At 38.7% G+C, this 14,747-nt stretch overlaps 1 protein-coding gene and 1 long non-coding RNA gene across 4 annotated transcripts in view; both read right to left on the bottom strand.

Annotated features, from left to right (window-relative positions):
* Window positions 1–14,747, bottom strand: part of LOC148648150 (phosphatase and actin regulator 3-like) — a 53,883-nt gene that overhangs the window by 36,705 nt on the left and 2,431 nt on the right. The gene's annotated exons all lie outside the window — the stretch shown is intronic.
* Window positions 2,348–13,892, bottom strand: LOC148648151 (uncharacterized). The gene is made up of 2 exons (XR_015926805.1): window positions 13,777–13,892; window positions 2,348–2,803 (listed from the first exon to the last, which is right to left on the bottom strand). It is a non-coding gene; the product is annotated as an uncharacterized LOC148648151 (long non-coding RNA).

Raw genomic sequence — 14,747 nt, 5'->3', positions numbered from 1 at the left:
CGCCTTAGGGAGTCCTGACTCTTATCAAGACACTGCCCATTCTTCTGAAGAAGATAATGCTCTTTAATTAATGCAAACTGGAATGTTATTTTTCTCCACAATAATGTATATGTTACGCTCTGTTATGCATGGCAGGACTAGTTTAAAGTAATCCATGTCCCAGGTCAGAGCTAATACAGTTCTCTGAGGAGCTGTCCTTGGTGCTGAATGAGACTGGATTATTCACATCACATCAGGATCACTTTAGCAAATACAATAGCAATAATAAATATTGCCACTGTAAATGTCACCCATTAGTGATGCATTGTTGTTCAATACCATAATGTCATAAATCTGTATAGTTCTGTGCCCGATTCCTAACTTACTAACTTGTAATGTATTCTCTGTTTCTTAGTATAATTCTCAAATCACTGTTCTTTCAAGCCGATCCTGACAAGATGGAAGTCCTCCTGTTCTTTACCCTGAAGCAGTCTGTTGCTTCTCTGTCCCTGGCTTAGAATCCCACTGACAAATGCTACAGCGTTTCCTTCTTCCCAGAAGCTGAACAAGGGAATCAGATTGCAGGAAAAGTGACATCATGAGCTGCCTACAATTCAGACATCACCTCACGTACCATACTTGGGAGGACACTATTCGATTTAGCCCTGCCAAAATACTCCAGACCAGATTTTCACCACAACCAACTCAATATGCATATTAAGTCTGCCCTGCTGAGTTGGGATTCTGCATGGTTTTTCATAGCCTCATTTCACTGTGTACTTTCAATCCTGCAGTGTATTTACAAGACCATGTCAACGCACTTGACTTCCTGGTGCCATATATGTGTCACATTTCCTAACAGAAACACTAAGTAGACAAGAAGCTTTGGAAGAGAATTAATTTATAGTACGCAGAAAATTTAGTGGTGCTGTATTTTGTGTTTGTAGAAATGAGCAGTATTTTGCTGTGCAAAATTCAAACTCTCATTTTCAGCTGTGTACCACTGATCAAACAAATTTTCCACATTTCTGAAACCCCTGCCGTTATTTCTGGGGATATTTCTGCAGTAGTGACAAGTTTCTTTCTTGCAAGGCAAATCTGTTGTTCATCTGTCCAGTCATTTAGAAGCCCCGTGAAAGAAGACAAGCAAGTTATTTTTGTCCTGTGGAACACTGAACACATTTTCATCTTAACATGTTCGGTCTGAAGCGACAGTAACTAAACTGTTTTTGCATACTTCTCACCACATGTGGCTTTTGGTTACTATAAAAACTGGTCGGCAATGTTCACATTCAAAACCAAAAATATTATTCCAAAAATATTGCAGTCTGATTTGTTGACAAGCTGAAGATTTTCTCACTTTCCTTCCTCTCAGACAGTAAACGTGAGCCGTGCCTTCTGTCCTCCAGAACTCTTCTCTCCTTCTCTGCTCTCCTTTGTTCTCCCCCAGTCTCCTCCCCCTCCCTCCTCTCCACATCCTAGACCACCACCCTTTTCTGTCTCTCTCATCCTGCTGGGATTGACCAGCACTTACACAAAGCTTTTGTGTACCATTCAGCATGCTGTCTTCCTACTGTTTATCCTGGGCCCCACTTCTCTGTTCATGAGTGTATCAGACGCAGGTCTAGAGCCATTGCGAAACAAAAGCAAAATCAAAGCATCCCAAAGCACCAAGATCTTTAATTTTGTAACTAATGAGTGCGCAGGTGACCTTGATCATTTGCTGCAAGGTATTCTGTCCCCAGCTAGGCATCTTGGTAAATATTGTGCAGCACAGAAACAAGCCAGTCATCCATTGATACAGGCAGCTCTTATTTCACCTTGTACTTCTTTTCCAGTTCCCATCTTTCCTTCTCTCCATCTGGTACAGTACCCTGTCTCCTCTCTCAGCCTGCATGTCTCACTCTCTCCACATGGCTCACACACTTTGCAGATCAAGGAAGCTGTTCCGTACTGTAATAGGACTGTATATGGCAGAGAGCCTGAGGTCATATCATGAGGGGAGGACTCTTTTAAATCTATCAGCAGGCCAGCTTCAAAGTAGTCTTTCATATTCATTAAATAACCTTTTAAAATATTATTCCAGTCATCTATACCAAACTGGGCACATGGGTTCTTGATCAGACATCTTATTCTTGAAATATCATGACCCGGCTTTATTAATGATAGTTAATAATGTCTTGCATTTGTATATAGTGCTTTCATCCCACTGATTATTATGTCTTTTTTCTTCATTTTTAGTATTTACCGTCCTTATTCCCTACTGTATTAAAAAATAGGCTTCAACACAGATCCAAATAATAATAATAATAATAATAATAATAATAATAATAATAATAATAATAATAATAATAAGAGCTCTCCAGAGTAGTTTACAGCCCTTAGGCCCTTTTTATTTAATTATTAATGAATGGCCAGTCTTAAAAGGGATCGATCCATCTTCCTTGTTACATCTCTCCCACAAGCCAGCCTCAGAGGCACTTCATCTAATCACAGCCAATACATCACTGACACGGCGCTCCTGAACGGACTGCAGGCTGGCACTTCTCATTGTTCCTGGGAGCAGGTAGGCAGGGAAGGGGAGTGAGAGGCTGGGAAGGGTTTCGGAAGACAGGCCAACATTTCCGGGCTCTTCCCCCTTCTCTCCCCTGCTGCTCGTCCTTCGTTGTGCCTCGCCTGAGCTGCCGGAGCTGCTCCGCACACTGGCGGTGCTGTCTCCTGCAGGGTGAGGCAGCACGGTGATGTCATTCGGACGAAATGGCTGGGGGGCGTTCAGATGTAAAGGAGAACTGCTCTGCAGTGGCACTATCTCCAGCAGCTCAGACTGAAAACACAGAAGCAGATCTGTGTCTCTAATTTTATAGTGCATTCCGGTGTTTACACTTAGAGGGAAATGGCATAAATTCAAGAACAATTGGTCTGACATCTTCCTCATGACTTTACAAACTAAATAATATTCTTTACACTTTCCTGACAAGGTTTCTGGGCAATCAGGGCTCCTTACACCCTTATTTATGCTGGTCAAATATACAGTATAACCTCCAAAATCCACATCTCCATTTTAGACACCAACAGAAAGAATAGAAATTCAGATAAAAGGTTACGATATGAAACAACACAGCGCTAACACACGTTTCAGAAGATCGGCTTCACACCGCATGGTTAAAGACCTGTTCAAGCCTGCCACTCAAACCCCAAGGACTTAAGACAGGGTTTTTTTTTTCTTTTGATATTGAGGAACATAACAGAAAATGTGTTAACATGTTGAAATGCATTATGTTTTAAATTCTGATCTTCTACCACAAAATCTTTTTAAGTATCACGGTGATCAAAAACCAATGTATTTTTTCTAGATCTCTATATATCTGAAATAAAAAACTGAATGTGTACAACAATCAGGGACATACCTGTATACAAAACTCTTTTTTGTTTCAAAATGTTCAAGAAAGATACAATCTATTAAGTCTGAAGTGAGAGTTAGTTAATATTTTTACGCCCACCTGAATTTTTGACAGTGCCACTCTGTATGTATTGGTGCTCTTCTATTTTTCTAAATAATTCAATACTGCTTATTATTGAAACTGGTGTGAAAAACATTCCTGCTTAGCTATGTTCCTAGGTCTTCTCATATCACAACCAGAGCAATAATTTCAAATCTCCGATTTCTTCATTGTGCTGTGGGTGACAGTTGTATTGAAAAGGGAAGGTCAGTCTTTCCAGATGTTATATAAATCCACATGTATTTTTCCATGATAAGAACACCTTCCATTTGTACTGTAGTAATTTGTGATCTCAATTGGATGATATGCAACACCAAACATATATAGACCCTTCCCAATGTTTCACTATTGGATGGAAACATACTGTGTGGTATTGTATGCCACTCTTTTGCTAGATCTGTAGTCTTTTGTCACTGATGGACATCTTGAACGTATCTGCCTATAGGACTTCATCCTCATCAAATAAGCAACCATGTTCTGAAGGTTTTACTTTATCTGTAGACTTTGGAAATGTTTTTTTTTTTTCTGAGGCTGACCGTGTAATACCACTCATTTATATATTCTACCTAAAAAGTGCTGTGGTTCCATGTATTTTATTCAATTTGTGTCTTAAAACTTTTCTTTCTATTTCTGAAATGTTTAATATATAAATATGGATCATACTTTCTGTACACTGCTGTGCTAAAGGTTCACACAATATTTGTGTTTTCTTCAACTGTTACCACTTTAAGGGGCAGCACAGCCTATATTGGGGGAGAAGAAACCAAGCTCATCATTTAGCAATGTTTCAATGAAATCGAAGCAATCAGAAGGAAGGTTAAACTATAAACGCACTGCCAATATGTGGCAAGTCTAATCCATCACATTTAATTATCCAATCAAATTGATTGATCACTGTCAGGTGTTCCCTATCAACATCATCTGTTCTACTCAACATATCCATTAAAACGGTTCTTTTGTATTATAAAATACAGACCTATCATGATTAACAGTGACTACGTAATCAGTTAAAATTGGATTTTCAATGATTTTCCTACAACTCAACGATGATTTTTGGAGTTGTGTTTCTGCATAAAGAAGTAAAAACAATGAATAAAAGGATTTTTACTTTGGTCTTTTTGTATGTACAGTATGTAATGCAAGAACATGCATACAGTATATAACTTATGTATTACTGTGAGAAAGTGAATGTTTATCAGGAAACATTAGTTGTAGCTGATGAAGGCCCTGCAATCTTGAGTGAGTTAATACAGTAAACACCCAGTTATGTGCCAGTTTTCATCTGTAGCTATAAAAGACCATGGGTGTTGAGCTGCCAGGCTCTGAAAGAAGCTCGCTTTTGCCATGTTGTCTCTGATAGCACAGAATTAATCACAGCCATGAATACTCACCACACAAGAAGACAAACCAGCTATATTTAGCAAATGATTAATACAGCATAAGATTTGTCACTTTAAATATAGCATGCTAATTTTAAATATCAGGCTGCCTGGCACTAACTGAAAAAGATTTAACCATTTTCATATATGTAGCTGATGGAAGTAAATCAAGATGCTACAGCAAAGAAATGTCACCTGAGAGAACAGGCTTGTACCTCTTTACAGGCAGCAGCTATTAACACCAGCAAACCCAACCTTTTCCTAGTTGAAAATCCATCTAATTTTATGTCTTTAAGATCCAGAAACAGACATTTCTGTCCTGCTATGACTGTGTCCGGTTCAGCATGGTGAGCGGGCATGCAAAATATAAACTACCGTTCCCCTGTTTTTGTTGCTGAGCTTCTAAAGAGGAGAATTGTTCGGCCCTCAGAAAATATCAACTAACAAAGAGGAGCTGTAAAACATGTGGCTGGTACACAAGAGTGCCCATGACTTAACATGCTCTTTCTGAAAATAGAAATAGCTTGCAGTGATGATTCACATCCTGTTACACTGAGTCCGGTTATATAAGTTGAACTTCCAATGGTGGGGCAGGTGCAGGGGATCTCCCAAATGCAGAAGGAGGGGTACGGTGCACCTGCAAGTTCGCTCACTGACTTTATGAATAATCGCATGCACAGTGTGAGAAAATCATTAACCTTTTCTAACTTTTAATGTACTACTGTGAACATGCAGCTATTCAGCACTCATCTGATTAGCACAAATTATTGTTAAGCAGGGCCAGGCATTCCCTGTGTGCTCCTGCACAGTCTGTCATGGGTGAAACAATATTTACTTTACCCAGCCGGTTTTGTTGGTATGATAACCACCTTAATAAGGTGGCGTGGATTCCTGTTTTAAATGCATGCTGCTGGGGAGGGAAGACTGCTGAGTGAAGGGGACCCAGCTCAGGGCCACGGCCAGGAGCAGACACAGCTGGAGCCTCAGGAATGAAGTCAAAGCCATGTGGACAAAAGCAAGGATGTCATGAAAAATCATCCAAATAGCTGCATGTCTACACCAGATTCTCTACAGTACGCCAGGCAATAGCTTTTACTATACAGCACAGTACCAGCCTGTCCACACAGATTTTGTTCCACAGTTTTGGGTTCGGAACACTGGCTAGTCTAGGTCTAGGTGGCTCAGAGATATTGCACTACCTGCACAAATTACAACCCCCCTCATAACCCCTCTGGGCCACTTCCTTTAGTGTTTCTAAGTCATGAGCCTGTATGCCACCTGACTGTTGCTCTTTTGGTGTAAAAGCTCTGAGCTGAGAATTAACCCAGGTGGGATCCTATATGTAATGGGTTTATTTCTTTAACAAAATACAAATGCAATGGCAGAGTTTCCAGGGGAACCCTAAGGAGGGCTCAAGTACAGCAACTTGTAGTGCAGATGAACTACCGAGCCGTGCTAATATAAAGGCAACACTCATCTCCCGTGCCACACGTCGTCTGCTCATCTGGTTGACATAAAGCCAGGCAGACACAAAAAAACAAAACACAGTCAGCAGGGGTGTGACTTCTGACACGACCTATGAAGTCTTGACACGACTGTTGCCTCCTCTTCAACATTTACTTGTTATGTCTAATGATTCCTCAGCTGCACAGAGCAGAAAAAGAGATAATTGCAGAAAAGGAATATTCGGACGCAAGAAAAATATCTGCTAGTAAAAGTCGCAAGTATCCTTACTTCTACTAACTAATCAGGATGGGGCAACAAAACTCTCTGACTTCTGCAAGGTATGATTGCAGAGCATTGGACACCTCTGATCCTGTTCCTTAATTCACAAGCGACAGGACAGTTGACACAAAACTCTCAAGGCCTGCAGTTTTACGGCCAGTCTTCTTCAAGTCATAGCTGACTTGGATGTGTAAAGGAAATACCAAGCTCGCCAGCACTGGATGTTGTCATAACACTAGGGAGCATTTTATCTTACTTAATTTTGTTTTTCTTGTGGTAATTCTATCTGTAACCACACACTAATGTATTTAAAAGGTTGGGCATCATTATTTTCCTCACTGAGTTACTTCTGATTTATTACTGCTTCTCCAGATAAGGTCTTGTGCTGGACACAGAGATTAATAAGATTACCTGCTCTGAGATCATTTCTCTCTCAGTTAATGCAGCTCAGTGTTAGCACTGAATAAATGTGTGCTAACATTGTTACTCATCAACAGATATTTGGTGGGATCTAACAGCTAAATCACAGTGTCTGTACAGAACACACAACATCACTGAATGCTGTAAAAGAAAACATCAGTTCAGAATTAGATATTTGCATTTGCTCATAAAAACAAAGTATCACTTACAATATGGTCTACACTAACAGGCTGAAGAAACTGAACCCTACACTGACAGACTGAAGGAACTAAACCCTACACTGACAGGAACTGTATTCCAACTGGATGAATTAAATACTAACTACCAAACAGGAAAGATGGACTTTCTCGCATTTGTAACTTTTCTTATGTTCTAATGACTTTTTTTAGTTTTTAATATTTGACTTTCCTACCATGCTCAGTGTATTATCTACTAATGAGATTTAAACTTACTTTACCAATTTAAACTCAATTTACCATTCACTGTTGAATTGTGCACAAAAATCAAATGCTGATGATCATTCTGGGGCTTGCAGCTGGGAAGTGTTGTGGTTCATAGCACCAGACCAGGAGCACATGTCTCAGTGATGGAGGACTGATTGATTGGAGATGAGCTGCAGTTAACTGCCATGACAGCACTGTCTGTTTACACATGTTCTACAGCACACATTGCACCTACCAAACATTTTAACAAATAGTTTTTGGGATAATCATTTCTTAAACCAAAGTGTACATAAAAACTAACATTGATACTGTACATGCAGAACGATAGTCAATGACAATGGGCAAGGTGGCCTGCCAACTAAAGTAGTCTTTTTCTGACAATTTATCCTGTTCATCCCATGCCTTTTCATTTCTTTTCCAAGAGACAGCAAGGACGCATTCTGTTTCAGATCACGTCTCTTAAATTTTATAGGACGCTTACTCACGGTAAGCACAATCTTCAAGCAATTTATAACGAGACTTGTTGCAGTAGGACAGAAGTGCCTTGAAAGAGCTGCAAGTCATACAGATTACACAAATTTGGTGTCAACACATTTCAAACAATAATTTACATGGTTATCACACCATGGGACTGAACAGGGACAGAGCGTTAAAAAGATTAGGCCAAATGGAAGAAAGGTAATTACACTAAATGTAGCTGTATAGCTGAACCAGTTCAATTTTTAATAAAAAAAATAAGGAAATGTATTGGTAATGGGCATGGGATTTATTGGTACATTTCTTTTTTTTTCTAAAATGGCACCAAAGAAACACCTCATAGGTTAAACACAGTCAGTCGTCCGAAGAGATTTTGCATTGATTTGTCAGAAGAAAGCCAGCTAAGGTCATCAGAGCCCATGTGAAACAGCAACCGAAAACGTTACTGTGAGTCAAAGGGGTCAAAGGAACTAAAGAAAAAGGAACTTCCAACTACATTTGACATCTAACTGGATAATTTAATGTGAATGAGCTGGGATCTCTCTTCTGAATTTCACTCCATTTCCCCTGAAGAAGAACTGCAGACAAAGAGCAGCAGATCAGGAACCTGATCAGGAAATTACTGTAGGTAGAGCTAAGGGAATTATTCATCTGAGCATTTCCAACGGGTCTTGGAGCACTGCAAATTGTGCAAATTAAAGCAATATTACTCCCAAGAGTTTATTTAGAAGTAAGAAATAACATTGCAGTTAAAAAGATTTCCAATCATAAGTGTTCTATTATATTACCTGTTTTGAAAAGCAGACGGAGGATATGGTAGTAGGGTATCTTATTTTGAAAAAACAGAATTATTGAAATATTATAGAACCCGTGAATTCTATTCAATCAAATTTGCAATTAACTAATCAGAGGAAAAGTAATCCATACTACAGCCCTTCATTGTTAAGTAACATCAAATTTGTGTATTTAAAGCCTCCTTTGTAGAAGTACAGAAGTGTTTAAACCAGGTTGCACCAGCAATAGCAATGGGTTGAAGGGACTGATCAAATTGTGCCTTTCCAGATTCTATTTAAAAAAAAAATGTTGAGGTCTGATACAATCACATATTTATTAAACCATTAAAATCCAATCTGGAAAAGCAATATTAGAATTTCAAACAATAAATGTTATCACAGAAATTCAAAATATGCTTGGGAGATGGAGCAAAATGATTTCTATAGTACAAGTGGTCTAATCTAAGAGTGAAAGCAGAAGGTATCCACGCTCTTCAAAAATATTAAAGACAAATGTTAGAATGACTAGATACATTCAGATCATATAGTTAATTATATATAAATGAAAAGGAAGACAAAGGCCTTTATGCAAATTGAAATTCCTGAGCTCCCACTTCAGCAGTTGCATGTTTCTGAGAAAAAAAAAGAGTTTTGCAAAAAGATTTAGAAACGTTTGTCTGTGACTTTCATTAAATCAAGTTTTGCTTACAGCTTTGGAAGAGGAGACACAGGAACACAAACCAACAGTGACTATGGAGAAGTATTTTATGACTGGATCACAATACTCCGTCTCTTCAATATTACCTTTTAGGAAATTTTTGCTAATTATGTGGCTGTTTCACAAAAACAGTCAAGTCTAAACTGTTGCAAGGGAACAGAGCTATAGGTTAGGTATTCCCTCATAATCCTAAGGGGAACTAATTGATGGAGAAGAAGCTTTTACAGTCTGTTAATTAAGCTACAGTAAACACATAATGGCAACAAGGCTTTCATTAGGCTTTAGTAAGCTGTAAATGGAATCTGTATACTTAATAATGACTTGGTTATAGATTCCTCAGAATTAGTTATATGCCGTGAAGGTTAGGAAAGACAATTTCATTATCCTCCAGAGTACAAAAACAGTCAGAAAAGTATTTCATTTCATGAAGATTACCCCCACATGTTGTAATATCAGTTCTGTAATTCCACAGGTGTACCAAACATTTGCAGGAGTAAGGAGGGCTTATTCACCTTTGTAGGGTTTCAGGGACAATTAGGCTTGTATCCTCCTTCCAGTCACTGGGATATGATTTACATGCTCACAGTGATGCACTGGGATTTATCCAGTACTGTCAGACAAATGCCCAGGCGATTGAATAGATCATTTTGTCTCTTCTGTCATGTGGTTCAAATCAGGGGAAGACTGCACCAGCTCTTCAATTATACACTGTCTTTTGTTTTGTGTTCTGTTTTCCCAGCTGCTTAAATGAATTCTTTCCCATCAGGTCAATTCCGAAAACAATGTATTTCCAGTCTTATGCAATTTGTATCAGAAAAACCCGTAAAACCTGGGGAACAGAGGACAGAAAGGAATCACTTTCCAAATGACTGACCCTGGGAGAGTGGACAATGCTTCATTGTAGTATATTGTGTGTACCTTCCATCTAGGTAAAAAGCCTTCTGTCTTCCTTTACATCTGTAGTATCTTTATCTTTAGTATTACAGTTGTGCTTTGCCAGGAGTTGCATTTTGTCTGAGCCTGTGGGGGGAGGTGTAGCCAAAAACTCGACCTTCCAATTATTCCATTGCAAGAAACAGATCAATAAAGGGATAATTAATTTATACTCCTCTGAAAGGTCAAAGATCTTTTACTTTGTTTTTTGCTCCATTCCTTGGTTTTCGCTCAGACAATTCAATGGTGTTATGCCACAGAAATTTTAGCCATTTTGTTTTTAGAGACCAGTTAGTCCCAATAGTTCTGTATATTATAATAGAAGTAGTAGCCTTTTAGTTATTCAGATGTACTGTATAAGGAAGAACAAAAGATGCAATTACCGCTGATTTGATTTCAGTTCTCACGTAACTGAAAGAAATGCTCAACAAATACTACACCTTTAAATACTGGTGGTATTTTGGTGAAATATTGGTAATACCTTTACCACAATATTTTGACAACATCTTTTTGAAACTAACTTTTGACAACCATTTGAAAATGCAAAATGAAATGCGATACTTTCTCCTAGAAGAAATTATAAAGGAAAAATACACCAACAAACACAGAATTTGTGTTATTCACACATCATATATGGTACAGCTTATATTGAAAACCAGTTATGACCATTTGAATTAATTGAGCATGATGTCATTAATTCAATGACATTGTGTGGAAAGTGTAGACCCAGTGCATTAATTGCAATGTGTGGTAACAATGCTATACACTAAACAGACATGTCAAGCAACCTTAAATTCATAACAAGATCATCTAGTTTTGTTTGAAGTCAACCAATTATTGTCCAATGATGAACACAATCAAGTATTAGATCTGATTCAAACCACAATGTTCAAACGTACTATTGAATGCTGCAGGTGGATGTCACAGAAACACGTCAGAGACATTACGATGCCAATTGTGGCATTGATGATAGAACATGTTCATGAGGTTATGCTTGAAGATGGCTTGCTGTTGGTTCTCTAAAGCATAATATCCACTAAAAGAGCACAACTGGTAACTGAAAGCAATCTACCATTGGCACATACAGGAACAACGTACTCCACCCAGCTGAGTATACCCAACCCACTCATGCACATTCATGGTCTACAGGTCTTGTACTGCATCAAAACAATGCCCAAACCCCACACTGTGCAAACTGTTCAGACATTTTTGGAACAGCAATAGATTAAATGCGTTAAAAGATTTGTCATAAGCTGATGTGTTAGCTATGGCAATCTTGTCTACCATGTAAACCCACCACAGTTCCTTTGGATCTGTGCAGGGAGCTGGTTAACACTTGGAATATGGACTTTGCAGTTTTATTGTAGATTTTATACTTGTGCAACACATCACTTTTCTATCCCATGCAGATTCTTTTTTTGGGATAGTATATCTGTCCCATCCATTATTTCTACCTCTTTATCCAGTACAGGGGGAGCCGGAGCCAAACCTGGCAAACAACAGGCTCAAGGCTGGATACACCCAGGATGGAATTCCAGTTCATCGCTGGCCACACACAGACACAAACACAAACACACACAAACTCAAGCCAGGGCCAGTTTTAACACAAGCCAATTATCCTACCAGATGTCTTTGGACTCTGAGAAGAAAGACATTTGGACTGGAGCTCCAGGGGGAAACCCACACAAACAGCTGTAGAATATGCAAACTTCACACAGACAGAGCCCCAGGTCTGCAATTGAACCCAGCACTTGCGAGACAGCAAGCCTAACCTCTGCACCACTGTGCCACCAGGTGCAGTGTGCTTTATTGCTGCTTTGTTTATTCATACTCGAGTAAACAGTAACAAAATGAGCAGATCCCACAGCACCCTGGCTGACAGGAGCTAGAGTGTTGTGGTGTGCACGTCTTGCACACCACAACAACTCTTGTCACATGCTTGTGCGTTTGTGAGCCTGTAGTGCAAGCAGTGATAGGGTAGAGGTGGCCATGCGCTGGGGTGACGTCTGTTCAGTAACATGTTCCCTGCACTGAGCCCTGTTATATCAGCAGCATTCCTCATTGATGCTCAAATTTGCTGCAGGTGCCATAGAAGACTATGTCAATGCAGAATTTGAAGAAGGTGTGTCATAGCATTAAAGCTAAATTAAGCAACAACTGTTAGGTCAAAATTGTATGTTGTGTTTGAAGGAAGGAGAGAAAAAAAATAAGGAAATAATTGCCCATTCCAAATAGTAAAAATGTAATTATACTTTACGTCCTCTCCTACCAGAAGGGAAGGATAAAGTAGCTTCTCCTGCACTATGGGGGTGCAGAGATATTCCCATAGCACTGTGGGTCACCATGGAAACCACTAAATATATGAAGAACACTATCATCAGCTTCTCCCTTGATAACTAATTTCTCACCATAATGAAAGGGTTCAGTCACTCATTTGTCCATCTCGACTTAACGGTTATAAAAAAGAAAATGATTATATATTATATTATTATGCTGTCATGTGTGTCCTCTCTGAAGCATTATGCTAGCTGCATAAGACCACACTAAATAAACCTTTTAACAGTAAAGCAAAGCTTGAGACTATAGGCCTGGGTGGTACTCAGTTGACTTGGGCTCTTTTATGCGTTATCATCTTGTTGCCTTGTTGTGACAATACACACTGTTAACTGGAAAAGACTGGGGAACATAGCACTGCAGAAGCAAGAGAGGCTATTTTAAACTGAACAACATGGCATCACTTATCTGACAGTCAGAAGCCACATTTAGACCTTATTTGATTATTACAGAAACCTTGTTCATTTAATGGCTTGTAACCACAGCACTTTAAAAGCCACCTAGCGACTAAATTGAAATAAAACTATACTCTATCCAACCTCTCGATTATTTCTTTCTGTTTGACAACACCTGGAATAAAGACAAGCTGTCAATGTGCCAAATAAACAGTATCCGCGCTGCCCCTGAGACACCACTGATGATGGATCTCCAAATCTACTGACGCTGCAGGTTGCTAGGTAAAAACAGTTATACGCATAAAACAGTTTTTTTTTTCCGAAAATGGATTTAAAGCTCCAAGAGGAACATTTTCCGCAATTTTTACATTCGGTGTTGCGTAGAAAAGCAAATTAAAATACAATTAGTTATCGCTTTGAACGTAAAACTCGATATCGATTATAATTGTCTTTATATACGTTACAATAAGAGCGTGAAACTACGGATTTTACAAAATTTCTAAAAAACTTAAACAGGGATTTCACGAATTTAACCTTTAGGGAGCTCATGATATCTTTGCTTTGTTTTCATCTCCTGACAGTAAAACACACACGCATGAAAATTATTGGTGATGTAATCTCTCATTTCATTTCGCACGTCTCAGTTGTCTTATCAATTAAAGTTCGTGCATTTGACAATAAAATAAAGTTAGAATCTCACCATTGCAGTTGCTAGTCTTGGGTAGATCAGCACTGCATATACTGTACACGCAACACAGAATTTTGTGCACAATGCGAGAAAGCGCTTAACGTTCATTGTTATTTCCTGTATGAAATGATTACACGTGAGCTCATAATATTACGTAATTGGTATAAACTAGAACATTAAACTTTAAATACGTGAAGTTTCAGATATGTTTGATGCAGTTTGTTCTGTTTTGTAGCAACCAGGTCGTGTAATCTAATAATTTAGCAGCAGTCCTACCCCCATTTGTACTATACGTCTTTACTGCTCTCGCACAGAAACTAAAAACACACCTGCATACACATTCTAAACAGAACATGTTCCCTTGAACTGGTAATACAAAAGACTGACAGACGCACGGATATATCCACTGTGAGAACAGTTGATCATAGAGGTAATATCAAACAAAGGGGGATTTGTTGTAGTAAACCTGGAAGTAGAATCGTCTTTATTTAAGCTATAGATTCCTGAATATTACCCACTTCGATATTTTAACTCGTTTAAGAGGTCACTTCAAAGAGTGAAAAACCTGTTAAATACTTTGATGAGATTCTTTTTCTTCTTTACTTGCAATGCACATTGGTTCAAGATCCAGTCATTATTAATGTGAAGAGGGCGTTCATATGCTTGAAGCTATTATGGCAATCAAATGAATTACACAAAATAAAGTGTGACTTTGTGCACGTTATGGTACCATCATTTGAATTCAATCTTTAAGCCGTACACTGCATAGGTTATGCCATCAAAGCATGTGTTTATATATACTACAGTCCACGTGAACAATCTGCACAGAAATTAACCTCATCAAATGTGTTTTACTCCAGATTTGAAAAACGTTTCCCCCATTATCACTGGCTGTTACCAAAACAATGTGCTGACTGAAAGAAAAAAGCTTTGACAGGTTCCTCATGATACATAAATAATCCAATCTCTTTGGTATGATGCAT

The sequence above is a fragment of the Lepisosteus platostomus genome, chromosome 15 (genome assembly GCF_059453375.1).
Source record: "Lepisosteus platostomus isolate fLepPlt1 chromosome 15, fLepPlt1.hap1, whole genome shotgun sequence".
Lineage (NCBI taxonomy): Eukaryota > Metazoa > Chordata > Actinopteri > Semionotiformes > Lepisosteidae > Lepisosteus > Lepisosteus platostomus.
The sequence above is the reverse complement of the archived record's forward strand: the minus strand, read 5'-3'. Positions and strand labels throughout refer to the sequence as shown.